General features: G+C 43.9%; 1 protein-coding gene across 5 annotated transcripts in view; it reads right to left on the reverse strand.

Annotated features, from left to right (window-relative positions):
- Nucleotides 1–24,039, reverse strand: part of LOC105677977 (neuroligin-1-like) — a 200,330-nt gene that overhangs the window by 162,460 nt on the left and 13,831 nt on the right. The window contains exons 1-2 of one of the 5 annotated variants that reach the window (XM_067361305.1): nt 18,849–18,929; nt 17,411–17,858 (exon numbers count right to left, since the gene is read on the reverse strand). The exons of the other annotated variants lie outside the window; for them this stretch is intronic. The gene's annotated coding sequence lies outside the window, so the exon portion shown is untranslated. Of the gene's footprint in view, nt 1–17,410; nt 17,859–18,848; nt 18,930–24,039 lie in introns of those variants that run through there. 5 annotated transcript variants of the gene reach the window in all.

A 24,039-nucleotide genomic window follows, 5' to 3' on the forward strand; every position in this document is an offset into this window, starting at 1 on the left:
CCGCGTTTCCGACGGCGCGAAAGAAAACCGGCTTTCGATGCAAAGAAAACGGAGAGGAAAATTGGCTTGGAGTGGAGCAACTAGCGAACGAGATGGGAGAGTGAATCGGTTGCCGTTTCATTGGCCGAGTTAAAGCCGCAGCTGCACACAAGCATCGCAGCTGCAGTTGCGAGCAGCAAGCGGTAAACGAGCCACGAAAGGAGATGACAGAGAGAGAGAGAGAGAAAGAGAAGAAGAGAGACTTCGAGAAGTCAGACGTGAAAAAAACCAAACCGTCGTGATACTGCGCCTTTGGGGTTAAAGCTGTTCTCTCTTTCTCTCTCTCTCTCCACACCTTCTCAAAGGCAAAGTTAGCTTTCGGTTCGAGGTCAACGCAAACATTTCGGGAACTCCCGGTCCGATGCACCACCGACGAAACACACTGCGGATGCTGGATGCAGATGTTTTGCAGCTTCAGCAGCTCGCGCACAACGCGAGAAACGACGCATAAATGTGCGGCGCGGACGTGGCGTAATGTAAGTGCGTACTGCAGCGCGCGCTCCATCTCTCTTTCTCTCTCTCTCTCGGCCTCTGCACAGAGATGAGTGCTTCGCGTAAAAGCGGAGCAAGACGCGAACCTCGGCCGGGATAACGCAATTTGTAAGGCGCGGGCTTTTAATCCGCTCGGCGCGATAAATCTGTTAATTTAATCGTGCCAAGTAGTGTCAGCATTTTAATTAACCTTGTAATTAAGCGCCAAAGTAGTTTAACGGGAAAGGGGGCAAAGGGGGGTTTAATTATCCGGAATCGGAGCGCGGTAAATACACCGGCGACCGACGAGCCACGGCCGAGTGGCCACCGAGGGTCTCTCTCGTATCGTTAGGAAATAGTTTTTCGCAAAACGACGGCATAGCGCGCGCGGCCGTCGATAACGCTTCTTTTATTTTGCGGCGCCGGAGCCGCCGCCGCCGCCGCCGCCGCCGCCGCTGCCGCCTTCCTTAGACCACGATTTTCTGCCGTGTCGCCTGCATGTGACCGCTGCTATACTCGCCGAAAGCATGAAGAAATAGGTTCGTTGTTTTTAACTTCATTTTCTCCCGTCTGTTTTTCTCCCTGCTTTCTGCATTAAAACAATTTCAACGAAATTCTAAATTGGTACACAAAATGTGATTCAAAACATTGTAAGAATACAATACATTCGATTATATCGTAAATTATTTATCTCGTCGATTGAAAAAAACAAATGCAACACGACGTTCTGATAAAGCGCCGTGCCTCTTCAATACGATTGAGCACAATCGATGATAAAACCATAGCTTACGTAAATGTTATAAAACACACAATGAGATTGGGGCTTCAGCACGAGTATAACGACGCAAGGAAAATAATGCGAATCCGATAGCGGAAACAATGCAATCCCCAAGCGGTTAGAAGAGCCGGAAATAAAAGACGAAAGGAAACGAGATCACGATGATTGGTACGCCAGCCGGTACTACCTTCCTTCTCCGCCGAAATATATGTTGAGCACTAAGATTGAACAACCAGATTAAACAGTAATAAGTAAATTTTGCAAGAGAAGCTTGCACGCGACGATGTAGTTCATGAAGCGCAGCGAACGTCGACCGAGACTCGATATCTGAGATCCGATAAGGTAACGCGGTCAAGTTGCGCGAAAATGGAAAAAAAAACGGCGACGGAGAGCGAAATTCTTGTTCTCGAACGGCGGAAATAAAGAGGAAAAGATGGAAGAAGCGGACGAATGGGCACGCGGTCGTCTTCAGTTTAAGTGAAAAGTCGGAAATATGGCGCGGCGTAAAGCTGCCGCGCGGCTGACTCTCGAAGAACGCGCACAATTTTCCGCGGAATGCCGCGGCGGATGTTGGCGACAAACGTGACGACGATACTGGCCGCGCGCGCACATATTTGTCGCGCCGAAAAACTACATTATAGATACAACGCGACACCTGACAATCGGCGAATAATGCCGAGCCTCTGACGCCTTTACGACGATTCACGGCTTCCTTATTCTCGCAATTCACGTATCGATATTCATGATCGCTGGTGATTGCGCGAAATTCTTGTTTCATCGTCGCTCTGATTAACATTTAACGGCCGATCGTATGACACGTACAGCGCTATAAACAAAAATAACTGTTGCTCTTTATCGGGTTTCGTAAATTATAAAATGCGCATAAAGCAAATCGACATATATTACTATCGTGCAATGAAGGTGCGAATGTAAGAGTTAAACAGTTGATAAGACGCGTTATGAAAATTATTTCCACAAAGAAACTAAATAATTGTTAAAACAAAAATGTGCTTTATAAAAACACGTTTTCAAATAGAGATTAAAATTCATCGAAAGAGGCGTCTTGATATCCTCCGTAATTACGGAGAATTCTCGTGCATCTCACCGGCCGCAAAAAGATTCGCTCTTTACTTTACAAGATTAGCAAAAAAGCACTTGTACAGAATGAAATCCTCGCGATGTAGCAGAAAAAAAAGATCAGTTCGCAGCGGGTCCGCGAGCAAGTTCCGCGATGAAACTCGAGAGCAAGGAGCGGGATTCCCCGCCGAGAAAGCGAGGAGGGATTTCCTACCAGATACGTTCTCCGCGCTCTTTACACGCGGCCTGTGGCCCGAGCAGCTCGAGCCGAATGAGCGGAAAAAGAAGTTTCCGACTCTTTCGTTGGGAACCAAGTTCGAAGCTCCCCATGAACCGCGGATACCGAAACGAAGTGACGCTAAACTAATTTCAGCCGCTTTTGCTCGGAACGCTTTTCGACCCCCGCCTTCGGGGCCGGAGCCAACTTGCACAGTAGGGGGGGGGGGGGAAGGGAGAAGAGGAAGTCATAGGTCGCAGTCTTGAAAAAGCAACGTCGTGGCTGCAGCCATGGGTGAAAACCTCGCAACACAAAGGATAACGCGCCGTCCCTTTTTCTCACCGTACTTGCTCTCGCCCTTTCTCTCTTTCATTTTCCTTTGCTTTCTCCATCTGGCGTCACAACATTCCCTCCCCTCTCTGTTTCCCGGCACTAATTGACGTTTCGCTGGCGCGCGCTCTTGCAGGGCGAACAATCCCTTCGGAGCTTGGCCGCGAGCTCCCTTTGTTATCCTAATCACGAGAGTGATGTCGTTAACCGTGCTTCCCGCATGCGCGTGTACGTCATCCGCGCAGACCGGTTTTATTTGCGAGCTAATTTATTATGCTAATTACTTTTCCGAGTGCACTCCACGCGCGGGCCCGACGACCTGGCTCGCGTGCTCGTTTCGAGCACGGAGCCCGCTGTCGCGCGAACCTAGTTTTCGTGCTCGGAGCATTTCCACCGTTTTGCCTCGCCGCCGCTCCCCCCTTCATCCCGCCGTCTCTTTCCCGCCCGCGGCTTTCTTGTCTCTCTTCGGTTTTTTTTAATCATGCGGTGAGCTTGCGCGGAAGAAGAGCACGAGCACCGCGAGTGTCGCAAAAAGAGAACAATTGATTGGCCTGATTGCGATTGCGCTAGGGTTTGCTCGAATTTTTGCTGCGCATTTCGCCGTCCGCGTTCTTTGTTTACCGTCATCCACAATTCACAGAAATAATTCTTGGAAAAAATTATAATTATTAATGTTAATTGCAATAATTTAGTATTTATAATATTTTTTTACTTATTGTAATTCAGATTCTCCTTCAAGACCAGTTGTTTTAATCAACCCTGACTCGACATACCCAAAAAAAAAGAGGAAAAAAAGAGCAATTTTTCTTTTTCAGAGATTCCGCGCAGAAAAGAATGAGACGATTGCGATTGAAGCGCCGAATGTCCTGGTTTATTTAGGAGACATCTGTCTTTGTCTTTTGCTCGTTTTAATCAAGTCCGCCATTTTATATAAGCCCGAAGAACCGTATAGAAATTTAGTGGAGACCCCTTTGCGATATAAATTAAGGGCTTCCGATTGGATGATACTCCATTTTATTTATCACGAAAAGAGATAGAGTTCTATGTGTAAACGTTAATCACTCCCTTTGATGTTGCGCAACACAACACGAATATATGAGAGTGTTCGATTACATAACACAACAAAACAAATCTCGATGATTAATCCGTATTAAATTAAATATTTTAATGCGCGCAAATAATCTAAGTTAATGTATTATATTTGTCATAACGCGCACAGGCCAATCTCTATCGTTAACTTTGTCATCTGATAGGTGTGATTTAAAGGCAAGCGCAATACAATACCGATCGTAATAATTCAATTACAATTTATAGTACCAATGTGCATTGCCAATTACCGGTAAACAATTTATTTCGGGCTGCAGTTTCATACATCTACACATAAATTATGCTTGTTCTAATTATTGACGAGTCACCTGCAGCTCTCGAAAATGTGATATTAAAAAGAAGATATCGGTTCCGTATAATTTTAGAATGTAATAACACATCAACTAATTAATTAAACTAACGCGCGAATATGGAAATCAGAAATTACAGCTCGGTGTGTTTAAATATTAATTTCTATTTGTATCAATATTTAAATATGCTAAATAATTAAATGTTTATTCAGCAACATGTTGATTGCTTGACGTTACAATTCGCATTCGCGAGTAATAACTTGTTCAAATGATTGTCGGGAGAAAGCTTGGAAAAATACTCGAAAGAAATTACGAAGAAGTGAATCATTTCTGTCATAAAGAAACCCATTAACACTCTCAAATATCATCGCACGAGAAATTCACTTTTGCGACTTGCCCGGTAGATTACATGTCGGTAGTATTAAATATGGCGGCGTCGTCACGAAACTTCTTGTCACGACATGGTACCGAACAAGTTTAAATTGACCTGACTGTGAATATTTCCACATGGATACATTCTATTGTATGGTCACGTTATACAATATCAATTCACAGCACGACGAGCAAGACGCCGTAATCTCTTTATCAACTCTCATATATTTTACCTCCGATTTACATATTTTGATTGCATACGCAAGGACTTTATATCTGAACTACGCAATCTTCGCCGCAATAGTTTCGACACGTCGAAGTACACATTAGGCCTATTAAGTGCACCAAGTGCCATCCTTCCCTTTTTGCCAAACTAACTCCGCAAATTGCGCTCTCTATATCTCATCGGTTCTATTTTCATCTTAAATTGAACCTGAATTGTAATACAGCGCTCGAATATTACATGGACCTTTATTTTGAAAGTAAATTAGTTTCGAGACATCATGAATTTGAATGAGAATGCGAATATGAAACTGTGGGGCGGAGCGGAGTCTAACAAGAGTTCTGATAACCGAGGTGTATTTTGCAATACACTTGAAATAAAACGGAGTCATTCTAATAACATATGCGAAAAGGAACGGTAAGACGACGACTGCGATGGAATTTTCGAGGAACGGTATCGAGGCTCGTCTGCATCATACGCGATGCATTATCTGCAAATCTCGCGAGAGATTTACACGGCAGTTCAGCATTTCTCTTGAAAGACCTCCCCCCATGCCGACCGTCCCCTCGTCTAGATCTCATCCACCTCTCGTCTGAGCTTTTTTCTCGCAGTCTGTGGTGCAGGCGTTGTTCGCAGCAACGACGGCAGCGGGAACTGATCGGGAAAATCATACGATCCGGAGAAGAGGCGAAATTGACTCCAGATGCGATGCCGGAGACGAGAATGCAGCCGGGAAAGAAGAAGCGCGAGGCGGTATAAGAAGAGGAAGGGGAGGCAAAGAGGGAGAAGGAAGAAGAAGGGAAGGTCGTCGTGTCAGGTTATTGAGAGGTGCACGCCATTATCGTTCGCCGTTGCAAAAAGTTCTCGGAACGAGTACGCCGGAACGAGGAATCGCGCGCTCAAATACGTGCCTCGACGAGGCGAGGGAGGACAACAAAATGTCTCTCGCCGAAAGGAATTTCGAAAAGTTAAAACGCAACGAGGGCGCCGAACCAATGGTGGGTGGGTGGGTGTGCCCGCAGTTAACGCGAGCTGTAAACTATGGGAGAACGCGAGTGACGGAATTTATGGCATGAAATTCCGATGCTTTACCCTTTTTCCAAGTTTTATTCTCAGACGTATGGTCGAAACTAAAGCTTAAACTATGACGCGAGCAAAAAAATGTATAGAACCGTGCTCGACCGCGAGTTTGCCGCCTTCCTGACAACGGCGAGATTGAAAAGGTGTATCCTGGCATCGTGAACGCAAAACGACGAATCAACCGAATACTTTCGCGTGATAAATGAACAACGCAGTTTCAAAGCGAAGCACACCGGCGAAAAACGCGGTGAGATTCAGTTGACGGTTTTACAGAGAATTTGTAAGTGTTTTTTTTTAAATTGCTACGTTTCCGTATTTTTACCAAGCATTGTTACAATACGGTAACATATTTTGTAATTAACAAAATAATTAAATAAACTTAACGTACAGTTAGCGTAAAAATATTGGCTTTATTTTATAATTAATTTTTTTCTAAATTGCTCTTAAAACAAGTCGAGTATCCGATAGTCCGCCAAAACTAAATGATAACCGATACAGCATGCAATCCCTCTTTATTTACCGATACTTACATCGTCGGAAATTTCATATCGTTGCGCAACGTGAAGAAAAACGACGTCCATGCAACACCGTTAAATTTATGAACAGGAAGCTATGCGGTCGGAAGATGCACACGCTGGCGTTTTCCCTCTAACAAGTGCACCATCACCTGCTGCGCGGTTGTGCCGGCAAGATCGACGCCTCTAGGGTGTCCTTCGTCTCCTTTCATCTCAGGCTTCCTGTTCCCAGTCTACTGGAGACGACGGAAAGTAACGCAATGGTAATTTAAAAAGGCTTCCGGACTCCAGCAGCTTTCTCTCATCTAGACTATCATTTTTTCCCCTCCCACAATACTACCTCTCGAGCATTTGCATGCGGCTAATATAAAAGAAAAATTTTGTAGCTATAAAAACATTTAGTATAACGAAATAAAGTAAATACGATACTATATCCGATACTATCGAAAACATGTCGTAAACATCGTGTAGTGGTCGTATTTCTAATCGGCGGCTGAATTTCGAGGTTATTTCAACCGTCTGGTGACCCAAAAAAAAGACCAGCGGTGCACGGCACGCGATTAAATTATTATTTACCAGCGAGCTGCGGGCATTAAAAGCTTATTTGCACGTGGCCGCATCGAGAAACCAGCGGGCAACAAGCATGCTCCGAGGCGGATCGTGGCCGCGCGGTTTTACCCGTTCCTTCCTTCGGCGCTCTCTCTCGTCGAGCTCCTTTCTTCGCGACCGGGTATTATTCTAAGCGCGGGAGCATAAGATGAAGTGGAGATTAAGCTCGCAACCACCTCAGCTTAATTGGAACCACGAAAAAGGCACGAAAAATTAATTAATGGACGCGGCGCAGCGCACCAGGGCGGTCATCGAAACGTTACCTCTTCGTCGTCGCTCCAACTGGTATCGCGCTGTTGCACATCCACGCCGTAACCTCCAAATATTCCATTCTATCCGTGCACACCCGGCTTTTAATTTATTTTTCTCAATTAGAGCGACTGCTGGCAATATCACGTCTTTCCTTTTAATCACACTCGCGGATTCTTTATGGTTTTTTTTTTTGCGAGAAACGACTCGACCAATGAAATGAATAGTCGAAAGCAGACTCGTTGTTTTTAATCCTTTTTTCTTTGTTCAAATTTTTCGATGTATTAAACAGTCTGACTTAATAATTATCCGAGTTTACAGATGAAACGTTTTTCTAAATATAGACATAATCAATATTTACTATCTTTCCATAAAATTGTATTGCTTCTACATTCCGTTATGGAATTATCGATATCTAGTACTTTATGATTGTCTGCTTTTTGTACAGCAGATTTTTATATGTATTCGACAAATTACAAATGATAATCCTACATGTAATAACGCTTTTCTGTAATCTCATCAATTTTATCAGCTGTAACTATTTAAAGTAAAAATAGTGGTTTATTAAAAACATGTCTAAAAGCGGAATGCCACGTCAATATTTTTTTGCAGCATTTATCGATCCTTGTTCAATAATACATAATCACTTTTAGCATCTATTTTAAAATTAAAGCTATATTAATAAATTTGAAAGGAGCGTAAAGAGCCAACAGCCAGATATTCGTGCGAAGGTTATCGTGTATTAATATATAACCATTGAACAATACATTAAAAAAACAAACGTTTCAGCCTGTCATCAGGCCTTTATCAATGTTATTACAAAATTCAAAAAATACGCAACGCAAAAATTATAAACATAAACCGAAGTAAAATTGACATAATAAACTGAAGAGTAGTTAAAACCACGTTAAATTGTGTTAAACATAGTAGAAAGCTCGTCCACACAAGATGGAACGAGGTAGGAGAAAAAACTTAGAACCATATAATGTGATGGTTGAAACCTCAATGTGTGTTTATAATTTTTGCGTTGCGTATTTTTTGAATTTTGTAATAACATTGATAAAGGCCTGATGACAGGCTGAAACGTTTGTTTTTTTAATGTATTGTTCAATGGTTATATATTAATACACGATAACCTTCGCACGAATATCTGGCTGTTGGCTCTTTACGCTCCTTTCAAATTTATTGATTTTAACAATCATCAGAGCCTGATACATCTATTATTTTTTAAAGCTATATTTTTCCATGCCATATTTTCTTAACACTACCATTTAGTAAATTGTAGATTAAAAGAATATATATGTACAGATTTAATTACATTATATCTCTTAGCGGATTAATTATCTCTTCATTTCTAATATATATTTGTTATTATTAATAATAATAAATAAACAAAATTAGAACAGAATTGACGCAATAATAAACAAAATTATTAATTATAAATCGGAAATACATTTTTCTATTACATAAATTTGTTGGAACATGCTGCGTGTAAATATTTGCTTTTAATTTACATTTGTGACATAAGATGTATACATTTTAAAAAATTCCTATAGTGCTGCTTTCCCGCACAGTTTATATAATATATAGTCTTGGAAGTATAATGTAAGCCAAACATCTACCTTAAATTATTTTCAAAAATATTGGAAGAAAAAGAAAGAGAGAAAAAAATATTTTGAACACCATACATACGCAAGCATTCTTGAATATGTATTTAGAAACATCAATTTTCCACAGTGTTTATAAATATCAAAACTCATGCAGAAATTGTTCTGTTTATTTAACGTATATATTTTTTGTATGTAAAATAAAAATAAATAAAAAAATGTTTTGATATCTATTGATATTGTATTTAGAATAGAATGTAGTTTAGAAAGTAGAAAAGATTACGAGTTTTTTATTTTTCCTCTTTTTCCTCTTCCTTCAATATTTTCCAAATAATTCAAGATAAGGCTTTTACCCTTGCAGAGGATTAAATATTATATAAATTGGACCAACGCTGAGAGAATTTTTCAGGATGCATACTATGCCACAAGTATAAATTAAAAATTGAGAGCAAATATGTCACACAGAATACTTCAACTAATCTGTATAATGAAATAAAAAGAAAAATACATTTGCGGAAAGGAAAGGCGTATAATAATTATTAATTATATTTCTTGTTGCAACGCGCCAATTTTATTCTAATTTTTTTAGTTTATTAACTATTATTAATAACAAAATACATGCCTCTATTTCAAAATTGGAACAACATTGTATTGTACAACGTAATTAAATCCATACATAATAGGGCAAATTTCTGATTTACAATTCCTGGATGCAATACAAACACTTGCTTAAATAATAGCGTTATTTACCAGCAATATTAAAAAATGCATATGGCACATGCAGTTTCAATTCAAAAATGGGTTAACGAATAACGGTGCTGAAAAACGTTATGGGATGGCCGCTTTCAGGCTTCTCTCTAGCGATAACCTTAAACTCCCTGCTAGACGCTTTGAGTATACACTTCGTTAATTTCTTTCATCGTTCCCCGAGTTCCTCGTCTTTTTGCTCTCGAGATCAAAAGAACACACATCCAGATTCATCGTATTTTGCCGACACTACCACCCAGAAAACGCGCACGTCGCGTACTTGCACGACCATCTTTTTTGCGTTAACAAGCAGTTGCGCGTATTTTAACTAAAAATCTCGTCTAACCGTTTAAAAATGACTCTCGTATATGGATGAGTTACGATCGCGCAATTCCTTCTAGTGCAAAAATCAACGTTTATGCGCGCATTATTATACGCGCGTCGGGAAATTTGCATAAATACAAGAAAACATTTGTTACAAAATAAATTCACGCCTTCCTGAACTACAATACGGATCTGTGCGTAAACTTGGTAGCACTTGAAATTTACACTTCAAACAGGCGGCGTGATATCATTCGCCGGAGGCGACGCAGCACACGCGGGAAACCGGGAACAAATACGTCGCGAGCCAGCTGAAAGGTGCTCGTTTTCCGTTGTTCGTCTCTGGAGAATAGGGTCTACCACAAAAGATAGATTTATGAAGATGGCTCCGTTGCGGAGATCTCGCGAACAATAATCGTATATCTATCTTTCTATATAAACGTTAAAATTAAAATCGTAGAATCTTGTTACCAAGAATATTAATAATAAGGAATTTAGAGGCCGCTTTCCAACTAATGACACAAGTCGACACAAGTAACATTCTATCTTTGTTCGATATTGGATATCGAACAGAGTAATACTTGGGTCGATTTGTTATTAGCCGGAAAGCGGCCATAAACATTAAACGCGATAATATGAACACGTAACAAAATAAATATCTATTAATAAACTATTTCGCTGAAGAATATTAAAATATATAATATATTCTAGAGAAAGAGAGAGAAAAAAAAAAAGAGAGTCTATATTTGTTTCTTTGTTAAATCCAGTTCCCAGGTTTTAGTTGACAAATTATTTTTTTGCCCCGGTGCCAGGAATCTTCCGGGCGGCACTGCGCGAAAAACCTTTTTCCCAACGTACTGCGGGCGCTTCTTCTTTTCGCGGATGACACTGACGAATGTCCGCCGTCGCCGGTGGAATTATCTGACGCGCGCTTTTCGCCGAGAGAGAAACGGATTCACAAGGGCCACCTGATGTTTCCGCCCCGTGGCAAGGTGATACGGGAACGGGCGGAATATTCGATATCACTTCTCGCGCGCGCCGCGCGCGTCTCAATCCATTATAATTATATCAGAGGGATAGGCGCGCACAGCCGGATGATGAGGGGGCGTAAGACGCGAGCGGGGAGGAGAACGCGGGAGCACGAGGGTACGGGCCGGAGGGCAAGAGAGGAAAAAGATTAATAGCTCGCAACAGCCGCGGTTGTTGCAGCTAACGATGACAGAATGAAAAATAAGTGTCGGATAGCAGCGAGTGTTTCTAATGTAATAAATAGGCTGGAATTAATGCGCGATTTTTCATCGGCCGTTATCGAGTCGTGTTGTTGTATACCTCGCGCTGCAATTTCGCGCATAAGGGATCCCGTGTAACGGCGATTAATGATATCGTACGCGCGAATAAACGATCCGCTATTGTTTTATTACCCCCGCGCAAATGTATTTAATAAATCGGCATCGCCGGCGTATTGTCGCGACCGTGGAAAAATATGGGTCACGCGCGATATTTTCTTTCGGATTTGAATACGAGTGAAAAAAGCTTTCTGCCTTTCAAGAAACGTATTTTTTTTCTTTTTTATTGGTAAAATAGTAATATCTTACGACAGCGCTCGGAATTCGTTGCACATTTCGGGCCGATTCCCGAGACGACGCCTCCTGTTCCCCCACTACCGCCCGGCCGCTGGCGGCCGAGCCGCCGATAGCTCTGGCGCAGGAGCGTTTTATATTAGAAATAAGCTGGGTTGTTGAGGCACCTCTCAGAAAATAGTAATATTTTCTTTGCTACATAAATATTGTTTATTTTCATTAATAATTAAATATATATATGTATTATGTATTTATAAAATAAAACATTATTTATGTAGTGATGAAAATATTACGATTTTCTGAAAGATGCCTAAACAATCCAACCTATTTTTAATATAAAACACTCCTGAGCCAGAGTTATCGGCGGCTCGGCCGCCAGCGGCCGGGTGGTAGTGGGGGAACAGGAGGCGTCGTCTCGGAAATCGGCCCGAAATGTGCAACTAATTCCGAGCGCTGTCTTACGATATTTTCTTACAGCGCGCCTCGCGCCTGCATGAAATGCATATTTGAAAAAGTCGGCTTCATGTATTCAAATTGAGACACTTTTTACTCCAGCGTATCTAGATTAAAAGATTGCGTTAATATCTAATTTGCAGTCCTTCATAATATTAATAAGCATTAAGGTGAGTGCGCCCGGAATCGCAAAGAGTCCTCTGAGGCAGCTGGTGCCTTTCAATTGAATTAAAGATATTAATCTTAATGACACAGAGATAGGCGAAATACTGCAGCAGACATCGGGCTTTATACAAGCGCCTCGTTACAAAAGCGAAGCGGTAGCCGGACTCGCGGAACCAAAAGTACGAGATTCATCTGATATCACGAGCGGGGAGGAGCGCCCCGTTGTGCCGCTCCGCACGGCGAAACATTCGTTTGCCTGAGAAACGCAATTTGCGCGAATGAAATTTGTACGGTAATCTCAGTACATGTGCGAGCGAGCGACCGCGGTCTCCACAGGCGCCAACGGCTAACTGGAAAGTTCAACACGATGATGTCGGTTTAATGCCGCTGGTTTTAGAGGAGTCCCCGCCGTGCACCGAGTCGCGTCGCAGATCGCGATTCCGCGTAATTCATACAGAGCGGAATTCAAACAGAACTGGCTCCCCGATAACGTCGACGAGTCGGCAGGCGGCGCTCCTTATCGCGTGCGCTAACTAGTTAATTAAGGAGCGCGTCTCTCCTAATTAAGCTAGCCATCTTCTCCACCTCCCTTCGCTCCCCCCCCCCCCTCCTCTTCATCCTGACGTCTTGGCACAATATCGGATTGTACGTCACGACGTCCCTTTGTGCATCACGGCCTGCCCGTGTGAACGTCATTTCCGGTAATATTTCGGCGGCTAAATTCACGTGAATAGCGAAGCCACTCGAGTAAGTGGATGCAGGGTTTATGCGGTGCGGATGCGGGGTATTGGTGTCTTTACTCGCGCCAATTCCACGTCAGACGACGACGACACGGATGCTCTCCTCCTTGCGCCTCCTTGCGCGCGGTATTCAGGGCGGTATGTGTACGTGTCGCGTGCACTGTGCGCGACACGTATACAGTTCGCGGTAGACAAGAGTGCTCAACGTCGCGGTGATGAGTGACTTAATGACGTATGAATGAGACGTTTAACCTCGCGTGAGCTTCTCCCGTAGAGTTTTCTTCACCGGAGCACTCATTCGTTCAGTTCAACGCGATGACACTTGACAAATCATAATCGCACGCGGGGAGAATAATTAATTATCCGCGAGTGATTAACTGAAACTTTAAATTTATCGAGGGATGTGCATCCGTGTACTTTTCTCGCTCGATGCACGTTGGTGCATCGATAACTCAATGACAGAAGTAGATTTAGCAAACTTCTTATAGAAATTGTTATTGTTATGAGGACTATACGAATATCATAATGTTCTGTTCGTAACAGCGGAGCGCCAGTAGAAACCTCTTGAAAAGGGTCGCGGAACGAGCCCATAGAATCTCCGCTAGATCACCGCTAGAATGTGCTCGTTTTCTGTCACATATAAAACGAAAACTGACGTGCTATTACCTAGTGCGTTCCATTACACCTTCTTAGTGTCAGGCTGGTTGAAATGCTTTTTATTTCATAAGCGACTTTCAAAAATGTGTCTCTCTATAAATCAGAGACAATCGGGTTGATTGTTAAAATTTCAACGCAACGATCGTAACGATTGTATCGACACGCCCGATAACATGCCTTTAACATCTCGATACTAATTGCACTTATCGTCTTTGACTCACGTCACCTGGTATACATTCCGAGATTAACTACGTGTCTCGACCGCTCAGTGCTCGCTGTACGCGCATAATCGCGCGAGTGACTTCGCCAATAATCTTGCATGTCGCACAAATATCGCTTGTTCGGGGATGCGCGGCACGCGTACAGCATTCGGGAAACGCGAGCGTGTAATCACACGGTTACCGGGCAGGCATCAACTCGTAAAATCTCGAGCGAGCGACGGGATGACGGGGCGACGGCAGGACGACGATCGGACACACGTGCGACGTATGTATGCAAAGGAGAGAGCGGGAGAGATAAATGAACCTGGTGCTTGCGCGCGTCGGCCGTGATGCACAAAGGGTAACTTGATACACAAGTCTTGATATGCAAAGCGCGTGCGACCGGAGCGCATATCCGGCGCCCGGCTTGATACCTACGACGACGACGTCGAGAATCGCACGCGCGCGGAACCGTACCAACGATGTCAAGAATGGCGCCGCTTAATGGCAATATTTTTATTCCGCGACAAGAGTAAAAGGTCTCTCTCTTGAGTCTTTCACGCGCACGTGTCGCACTTATTTACGATTTTAATAGAGAGGGCACCGTGCATGCCGGAGAAGCCCGAGTTACTAAAAGCGAATTCAGAGATGCAAACACCATTTCGAAGCGGAATGATGATTAATGGCTTAATATAGTAGCTGCTAATTATATTCTCATATTTATGATATAATATATATACTCGAAAACTCTCGAATAATCATCACAACGTGTTTAATTAACATGACACGCGAGCAATACAAATGCGTCTGCGAATCGGACAAATCCATGACGGACCGGAAGGAGCCAATTCATCCGCGTTGATCGCGAGTTTCCGCATGTACTTTTTTCTCCCGCTTCGTTGTCTCATAGAAGCATCGTGCTTTATTGTGTATTATATCCTTTAGTTGGCAAGCGTACATTGTGAAGGATACAATTAAGCTTCGCCGGGAGTCAGACGTAGTTTATGCGCTACTAAATCTGCTCATTAAAATTTTTAAGTCGGAAACCGCGGGAATTTTACAATCCTGTTTATATCCCGCGGGACGTCAAGATGCAAAGCTGTATTCTTCTTTCGTCGTGAAAGCCGCTCAACGTGGCGGAAATAATTGAGAAATGAATTATACGTCGGACTTTTCATCCGTGCATAATATTATAAAGCTCCGTTTTCGCAAATACGTATACATTGAAGGAAAAAAATTTTTTTTAATCTTAATGTCTCGAGAGAATGACACTTGTATTGTAAATTTTCTTTTAAACGTTAGATATGGAAAACTAAATATTTATAGTAATAAATATTGCACAGAGAACACGTAACGGAGTGTATTACATCCGAGCACGTTCTAACAGGTCAATAAGGCAGCTCACTATCGTAACTACTATGTGAGAGGCCAAATCATTACGACGAACACGTACGTTGATGTACGCGCTATTACGAAAATGATGCCACTAAATTCAAGCACTGTGATCTATCAGAGAATTCCAAGAGGTCATCTCAGTTAGTTCTCAATGAAGTTACTATATCACTGTGCCATCATTTATACCATTAGATACCACATTTCGAACATTTTCTCCAACCATAAATATACAATTCGTGCTGGATTTTTCTCTAAATAAGATACAATCGGTATTAAAAAGATTGAGCTAATGATATCCGTTTTATAAATCTAGCATTGATTAAGACCGTCTGCCGGATATGAGAAGAATCGTGCAGGCAAGAAACTTTACGCATGACGTTGGAAATGGAGTGGAAAATTGAAGACAGTTGGAAAAGCATTTCCGATATTGGAGACGCCATAGGCGCACGATAAAACGCAACGCCAGTAAACAAGATTGAGCGCACCGGCGTTCATTTGAAAAGTAGCAAAAACTTCGCGTAGTATTCTTCCTGCAGGAACGGAGGGGAGAAGCTAATTCGATTTGCAGGATCGGATAATAGTACGAGCAATTTTCAAAATTACCTCCTAGTAATTCTCGTAAGAAATAAGGGAATACACGAGGCTGGCTCTCGAGAGGAAAATAGATGAGAATAAAGCGAAATCGAAATAAGGATACGAAATAAAAATCGAAATTTCGTTCGCCGCGTATTCGCCGTCGATTGGATATACTAATCGGATCCACCCGATAATGGAAGCAGCGTGCACCCGGTTTCTGAGACGCTTATCCGAAAGTGAATGCAAACTCGGACAGACTCTATTAAATTGCGAGCATATAATTATGCTTGGATGCGATTCGACTGGTTTTACTTGGGCGGAATCGCCGTCAGATTCGATTGTGCTCATCAATTAATTCGGAGCGTAGTTAACTATAACGATTCGGGGAGCTTGCGTGTGGCGTGCCATTATGATCGTTGTTAAAACGTCAGGCGCATTCAATCGCGGACGGAGTTACGTGAATGTGCGCTATGAACTTTGTTCGATTGCAAATTGATTTAACCACGAGTGTATTCGCTATAAGACTCAACTCTATTCGGAGATTATTTACGTCAATCTAAACCATGTTGTCTATCTATATTACTCATTCACAAAGTTATTGTTAGATATAATTGAAAGTTTATTTTATGCGATTAAAATTAAATTTCTGATAAAGATCTACAATTATAAACAAAATTTAAAAATTTCATTATGCAAGTAAATTGCTAACTTTGCTGTAGCCATAATTTTAATAAAGTGTCTGTAATTAATTTGAGTCAATATATAATTAACGTTATTTGCTATAATTTTACTCAAATTTTACCTCTTATATCTATAAATGAATGTTCACGTTTTAATATTTTTATAAGTCTTCAACATCCATGAATAAAACCATTCTAAAAGCAGTCGTTAAATTTACTTTTCGTTTCTCGTCAAAAGCACAAGTTTCTGCCGTCCAACAAAAGCAGTGAAAAAAAAGTATTACAAAAAAGTTCGTGGAAACTATCGTCCAAGTATAAATGTTTCACCGGTAAATGATTATTTCAGACAATGAAAGACGTTGAATGCCAACTGCAATTAATCGAATGATAATTATGTCATGGTTAACGAGTGAATGCATTAACGTGAGGGCGCATATCATTAAATAAAATAGATCAAAGTACGAAGCGTACAAGCTTCGTACTTTAGACGCCCACTCATTTTTTTTTTCTTTTATAAAGTTTCCTACCTTTACAGAAAACTCAAACGATCTAATAAAATGCTCCTCAAAATAAAATGTTTAATATCACATATTCGACATAATATCTTTCTATGAAAATTTTAGATATAATAAAATTATTTCTAAAATAGTTTATTTACTTGACATTTTTTTCTACTCCCTTTCACGTAAAAACTCAAAAACATATGTGATAAGCTTGTTATACCTAGCCTTTAATACTTATTAACCGAGTCCTCTGTAAGCTTTCCATTCAATACCAGGTTTGTGACTTATCCCTCTGCGGATCGTCCCTCTTTTTATCCCATCACGCGATAAATTCGCGATTAATGGCGCACGGGGCATTAGCGAGAATGGTTTGAGAGTTCCGTTGTACGCGCGGCAGATTAACAGTGGATTCATCAAACATCGACTTACCGGTGCGAGCGGTCAGAATCTCCCTTCAGCCGTGCGTGACGTGTAAATCCACGTCCTGCTGGCCGTTCGCAACATCCGGTCCCCGTGCCCGGAATAATCTGTATTGTCCGAAACACGCTTCGCGCCGATTCACCTCGCGAACACGCCGGACAGATGAGGGCCACCCTATATTCCCGCACGCTCGTGCAAAGTCGAGAGATCACGAGAACACACTGGACCGCGTAAAGAAAAAAAAAAACGCGAGTCAACTCTTCAATTCGGCACTTTAACTGTCACATTCAACATGAATTCTCGTCACGCCGGAACAATACACGCTGAGGTCTCTTCAAGATAAGCCCAATTTGTCCAATAATACGTCGATTGGCTCGATAAAAGGGTGACAACCGAAAGAGTGTTCATTTCTGGTCGCTAGCTCATGTATGTTACATATGTGAACTCGCTCGGAAAACTGGAAACGATCAATCATTACACGTGATGCGGTTATTAACGGCGCGACCGACCGACCGACCGACCGACCGACGAGATACGAAACTATGATCGGACGATCCGCACGAATTATCGACGGCCGGATAAAGTTCGGGTCGATGTCGACCGGTGATGATAACGCTCTAATGATTCCACGAGTTTCACGCGGTCTCCTGCGGAGAAGTCTGCGGAAAGTTTCGCGCGGGGAAAAAGAGAAAAAAGAGAGAAAGGGGGATTTGCGCGACGAGTACAGCGTACCGAACTCTCAATCATAAAACGCTTCGGTGAAATTTCGCCGTCGCAAGACGACTGTCGTCGACGAGAAAGAGGACGATGAGTACGGACCAAGTTTCCGCTAGCGCGTAAGCATCAAACTTTCCGATGAGTCTCTCCCGTCGGTTGCTCGCGTTGCTCCCGCAGAAAGAGTCCTCGACATCCGCGACTCCGTAATCGCGCATGAGAGAGCATCGCGCTACCGATTTTCCTCGGTATTTGATCCCGACATCGTCGATATACGCGTGCAGTTCTCTCGTGCTCTTCTCACAACTCGCGACTAAATCGCCGGACCGACATTCTCAACAACTCCCCTCGGAATTTACCGGTAATCGTCGTTCCGGAGGGCGTATAAAGTACGATCGGCAACACTGTCGGACAACAGGTCACTCGATTAATATGCCGAATCTAAGCACGCGAAAAAGGACACGCGCGTGATTCCGGGATCTCGGCACAATTTCGGGCAACCGGGGTCGCGGCTCGAAGGTACGCACGCGAAATACGTCGGAGAACGTAAAATTTTGTCCAACTATCACCGGACTGGATAATAATCCTTCACCGAGAGAAGGTCGTGGGGTCGTCGTCGTGGATTACACGTTGCGACTTGCCGGGTGTCACGCGCAGGTAGCACGTGACGCGCAACGCTCGCGTATGACGTCGCCGCGACAGCGAGACGCGAGAAACGTGAGGTCCACGTTACCCGTAGGCATGCGGGACGCCCGACGTGACGCTCTAGTCGGGTCTGTGTACCGGGGTGCTACTGGAGATAGCCGTATGCTTGTTTTTGCAGAGCTACGCGGTGAGAGAGTGAGACTGGAGCAGAGTGGGAGAGGCAGGGTGCGAGAGGGCGGCGGGCGGCGGTGGGAGAGAGGAGACCAATAGGGGGTGCGCGAACAGGCGAGACGGAGAAGGGAGACTGGATTGGAGCGAGAGGGCGCAACTCGGCGGAGTGGATGAACGAAGACGGCGGCAATAGCGAGGCGGAAGTGCGCGAGAGAGTTGATTGAGGGATGGTGGAAAAGAGAGAAGCTGAAAGTGGAAGAAAGAGGATGAAGGGGGCAGCGTGGAGGAGGGGAGGAGAGGAACCGACTCCCCACCGGGTGGACTCTCGGCTGGCCCCGACGTCGAGCAACGTCGCGACGGCGCAGCAGTCGCCAGGACTACCATCCCTCTCTCAACAGCGGCTTTCCTTCCCTCCCGTCGCGAGAAGAGCGACCCTCCGCCGCGCCGCCGCCTCTCGCTGCTTCCCGACCCCGTGCCCCGCACCTTTTCCAGGGCCACGGATCGATCCGACGTCCGTCCGTGCATCCGTACGTACATCCGTCTGTAAACTTGCTGCTACGGCCGTTACGTATATTCGCGATCAGTCAGGTACAACATATGAATGTGTGTGCGAGTGTGTCGGGGGTGTCATGTGCGTGCGGAAGCGCGTGCGAGTCTCATTGTCAAGCACGCGTGTCAGGTTCGTGACATCGGGAGCCGATGGGGTGGCGCGTCTTAAAAACTCCGAAAGGATCAAACTGGCGCGCGTGGTTGTACAACATTTCGTTCCGTCCGTGACTATTGTCGAGCACACGTGGGCCCTTATTACGATATCAAACTAACGACATCTTTTATTCATTTGTTAAAAATTGCAAGAGTAGTTTTATCGCAGTTTCGCGAATTCTTTTTCCGCTCTCGAGTATTTTGTTGCACGACGGTTAACAGAATTCCGGAAGGGATCGTTGAGCCGCAAAGTTAGCCGAGAAAGTTAACAAACATTATTTCGAACGATACGCTACAATCGCAAGTTACGGCGAGAACACGTATGCTCGCGCGCCAAGTTCGTCTTTCGTATGTTTGACTCTCGACAACTCGGCACGGTATATCGCGAGGTACCCCGCCGCGGGTGGGTGCAGAACTTACACAACGGCCATATGCGCGCTTATCCGCTAACGTTCCGTTTTAGCGGCGTGTGCTAGCTAAAGTCGCCTACGCACATTGAATTCGTAGTTTGTACACCCGCGATCTCTCACGATGCAAATATACGACGTGGTGCAACAACGTGCGTTTATTTCGCTATTAAGAGAAACGTTTTCTCATGGCTAAATGACAAACAGGCCAGCGCGACGTGCAGCTTCTCTTTTCCTCACGGGACCGCGCGCGCGGGGCAATCCATTACGCGAAAAACTGATATATTTGACATATGATAAAAGATCGCGACTTGAAAAGGCTTGTAATGTCACGAATAAAAATCTCAGGGAAAGCCACCGTGAAATGAAGACAGATTGCACCATCCGAGTCACTTTACGCCGGCGGGAATATTATTAACAACTCTATTAATTCTAATTTCAAGTCCCGCGATCAAATTATTTCACATGCTTGACACACATAATTGATCTCATTTGCACGACAAATCGCATATGCGCATACCGCGCTGCGGCAGAACCTTACATATGCCGCTACAAGTTTGCAATTCAGTACTGAAACGATACGGAGACCGCGTGCACGTATACGTATCCTTGTTTGTCAGTTTGGCATTCATGTGTGCTAACGTAACTTTGCAAATACACCCGCACACAAATGCACCGTCATCGTCGTGCGTGTCGCCCGTGTTGAATCCACGGCGCGCGAACACGGCCGTGCGCGCTCGTTACGCCCCCGCGAAAAGATCCCGAAGGAGGTTGAATAAGTCTACGGCGCGCCACGCACTTCACCGCCGCGTCGTGTTACGTCGTAAAATCGCAACGGTATGTAAATGCCAGACAGAGCTATGCGTCTGCTCGTCTCCGACCGCATCTAACTCGCGTGCCGAATTGTGTTCCGTTGCTGTTAGCTCAGACACGAGACCACACACATGCACTCAGGCACATACATTCGGGGGACGCGCGCGTGATCTATGTGCGTTGTTCCCGTTGATTCTCGATTTACACGACACGCGTATCGCCGCCGTATACATCGTGTGTATACGTGTGCGCCCCGAAACAGACGCAATTTGCTCGTGCATCGGCTAATGTAACTCTTTGCGCGCGCGCGCGTGCGCGCACACACGTGTCACAGGTCAGCTCGGATCCGCGCGGACCTTATCAATTTGCTCTCTCTTTTTGCAAATGGAGCGCCGTCGCGGATAATTAATTAAACGTGCTTCGGTACGGCTGGCGTGCACGGAACGAGCGCGCGGTACATTATCGCACAGACAAATATTACAGTCGCGTTTTGTCCGCGTTTCATGTATCTTACGATACTGGCAGATAAAAACCCGCGTGCACGCGACCCACGTGAATCCAAGATTGTCACTGTCGCGGGGGACGAAAATAAGTAAAAAAAAATTTTGCCAATTAAGCGTGAAAGCTGTGTAAATAACAAGATTTGCTTTTTTAATAAAATTTAAGTGGGTCTTAATAGAGTTTCAACCAATTTTCTGCTATACAACTTTTGGTCGCATTAAAATCTGGGCTACAAAAAAGCTTTTTAACGCGAAATGGAAATATTTTCGCACATTAACGTAATCTCAAATATTTTCCGCATGGCAGTCTGCAGCGATGGTGAAAATTATTTATAAAAATGTTATCGAATTTTCGTTACGAGAAGCAATGCGAACGCGCTCACCATCCAGAAATTATATTTTCACAATGCAAACGAGACTATTATGAAGTAGATGTTCAACAAAACGGTCGAGCAGAAATTGCACGCGATAGAGAGTTTCACAGCTTCGACCTTATGCGATAACTATGATTATTGCGATAATAGGTAATAAATGAAGGTAATTAATGGTCACGTCTAACTAACCACAAAGCGACATTAATTACAGTGATTAATGATTCGACGATGAACGAGGTGCCAAAAATTGTCCGGCGTTAAAACGCGATAGGCTGGTCCCGGAATCTCTCCCCCACCAACATTAATTTAAACGGTAGATTCTTTGATAAATTTGATCGCAACGCGATATATCGCATTTTATGTGCCAATCGCCTCGCGTATCATACGAATCATACTTCGAGAGCAAATTAGAAATATCTCATGTACGCGCGATGCATTCACGCACGCGTATCGAAATTTCGCAAAAACTCGTTTGCAACTTTTTTACGGCGGCCTGCGCGAGAAAATTTGTCCATGTAAAACCAATACCGCTTGTCCCCGAAAGCTTTGTGCCGACAAGTCCACCGCCGGACTCGTCCGCGGGGCAAGGCTATTTTCCGAAGAGCGACCGATAAAAATTGAGAATTGGCCGAGTTCGGTTCGGTTTATTACTGGCTCGGGTGAAATTCTCCCGCGCCGGTATTCTGACGAAATTTCCTACGGGGGATAACGTATTCACGACCGTCGGTTACCTCGGGCCCCCGTCTTCAAAGTGGAGTGTGCAATAATTTGCGCGCACGAACCGACATCCGTGTGTGTATATAGATGAAGATGTATATACACGTTATGTATACATACTGCGATGCCGCGATGTCCGCCTACACGACACCGTCACATAGGATGACCACAAATTATTGTAACGATTATATTGACAATTATGCGCAACGGTATCGGACGTGGGTGCCAATGTATGTATTTATACCGGAATGACTGGCGGGTCCCTCGCTTCCATTAGTATAAAACCCCTGCGTTAATACAAATATTGATAGTATTAATGGTAATTCTGATATTTGCATATTCGTGCGCGACGTAACGCTGAAATGTAAATCACGGCCGAAACCGTAATTACGTTCCGATTAAGCGATCTCCGGTGACTCTCGGATTGAATTTTCGTTTCTAACATTGATTACGCCCGAGGCGGCATTTGTGCTCTGACGTTATTATTACACCGCGCCACGCGGAGTTTGAAGTAGACACCGCGAATCCCGACCTTCGCACTTTAAGGCTAACGAAGTTTCGCCTCGTTACGTTCTAGGGTTACCGCTCACTGAGCCCTTCCGCCACGCTAGACGGTTGATTAATTTTGTAGATAACGATCAGCCTCTCCCACGGCAATTTTACTGAAAAAAGGCACTTGTTGCTCGGAAATACGCGCAAGGAAACAGTAATAGCGGGACTCGTTAAATAGTTAAAATTACATTGCCCACTCGCCGAACTTCGCATCCTGAAACCTCCACCGACTAAGATATTCATAATGAATACAGCAGACTCCCCGAAGGATTATAAAACTTGTAGCAAGATGGCCACGATACATTGTAGTTAATTCATTTTCGTAATATTTTTTTCGTGATTTTTATCTGCTGCGGAAAAGGATAATTTTGTACGCCACTTTTCGACGATGCGGAATTAAATTATGGATCAACACAGCGCTGTTTAATTTTGCCATAAAACTTCTCTGGTTAATTCATACGTCAGTGCACGCGACTAAGAAGTCGCTGATATTTGTTCTTTACAACGAGCGATAGCGTAATTCGAGTAATTAGTGGCACGAACCGCCACTCTCACAGAGAGCGGAGTGGGTAGCGGCGTTGGGGGCGAGCGGGTTGCAGGACCCGGGAGAATCGGTAGCGAGAATGTCGAACATCCGTTGCAAGGGTGCGGCCGCGGAAGAAACTGAGTAAGAAATTTGTTGCGAGCCAACTTTATGCCGCGCGAGAAAGTTAAGTCGAAGCATCATTAACCGGGCGGGGGTTATTTTGGCTAATGAGATGCACCTGCAGCGCGCGGAAACGAGAGAGCCCGGACATTTCCGCGCTTGTAGTCGACGTCTAAACGCGATGTAACTTAATGTGCCTCGTTTAGACGCGGCGCAGTTTTAATGCGAACGTTTTTATTTTGTTTAAAACGCGCGATATCGTATCTCTTTTTAACGAATGAGCAAAGTGGCCGTGAATAATTGCACTTTAATTGGCATATGCAGCTTAATTGACTATCTGCAATTTCGATGTCCCAAGATTGACGACAAGTCTCTTTTCAAAAGCCCGCTTCGTGCC

The sequence above is a fragment of the Linepithema humile genome, chromosome 1, assembly GCF_040581485.1.
Source record: "Linepithema humile isolate Giens D197 chromosome 1, Lhum_UNIL_v1.0, whole genome shotgun sequence".
Taxonomy (NCBI): domain Eukaryota; kingdom Metazoa; phylum Arthropoda; class Insecta; order Hymenoptera; family Formicidae; genus Linepithema; species Linepithema humile.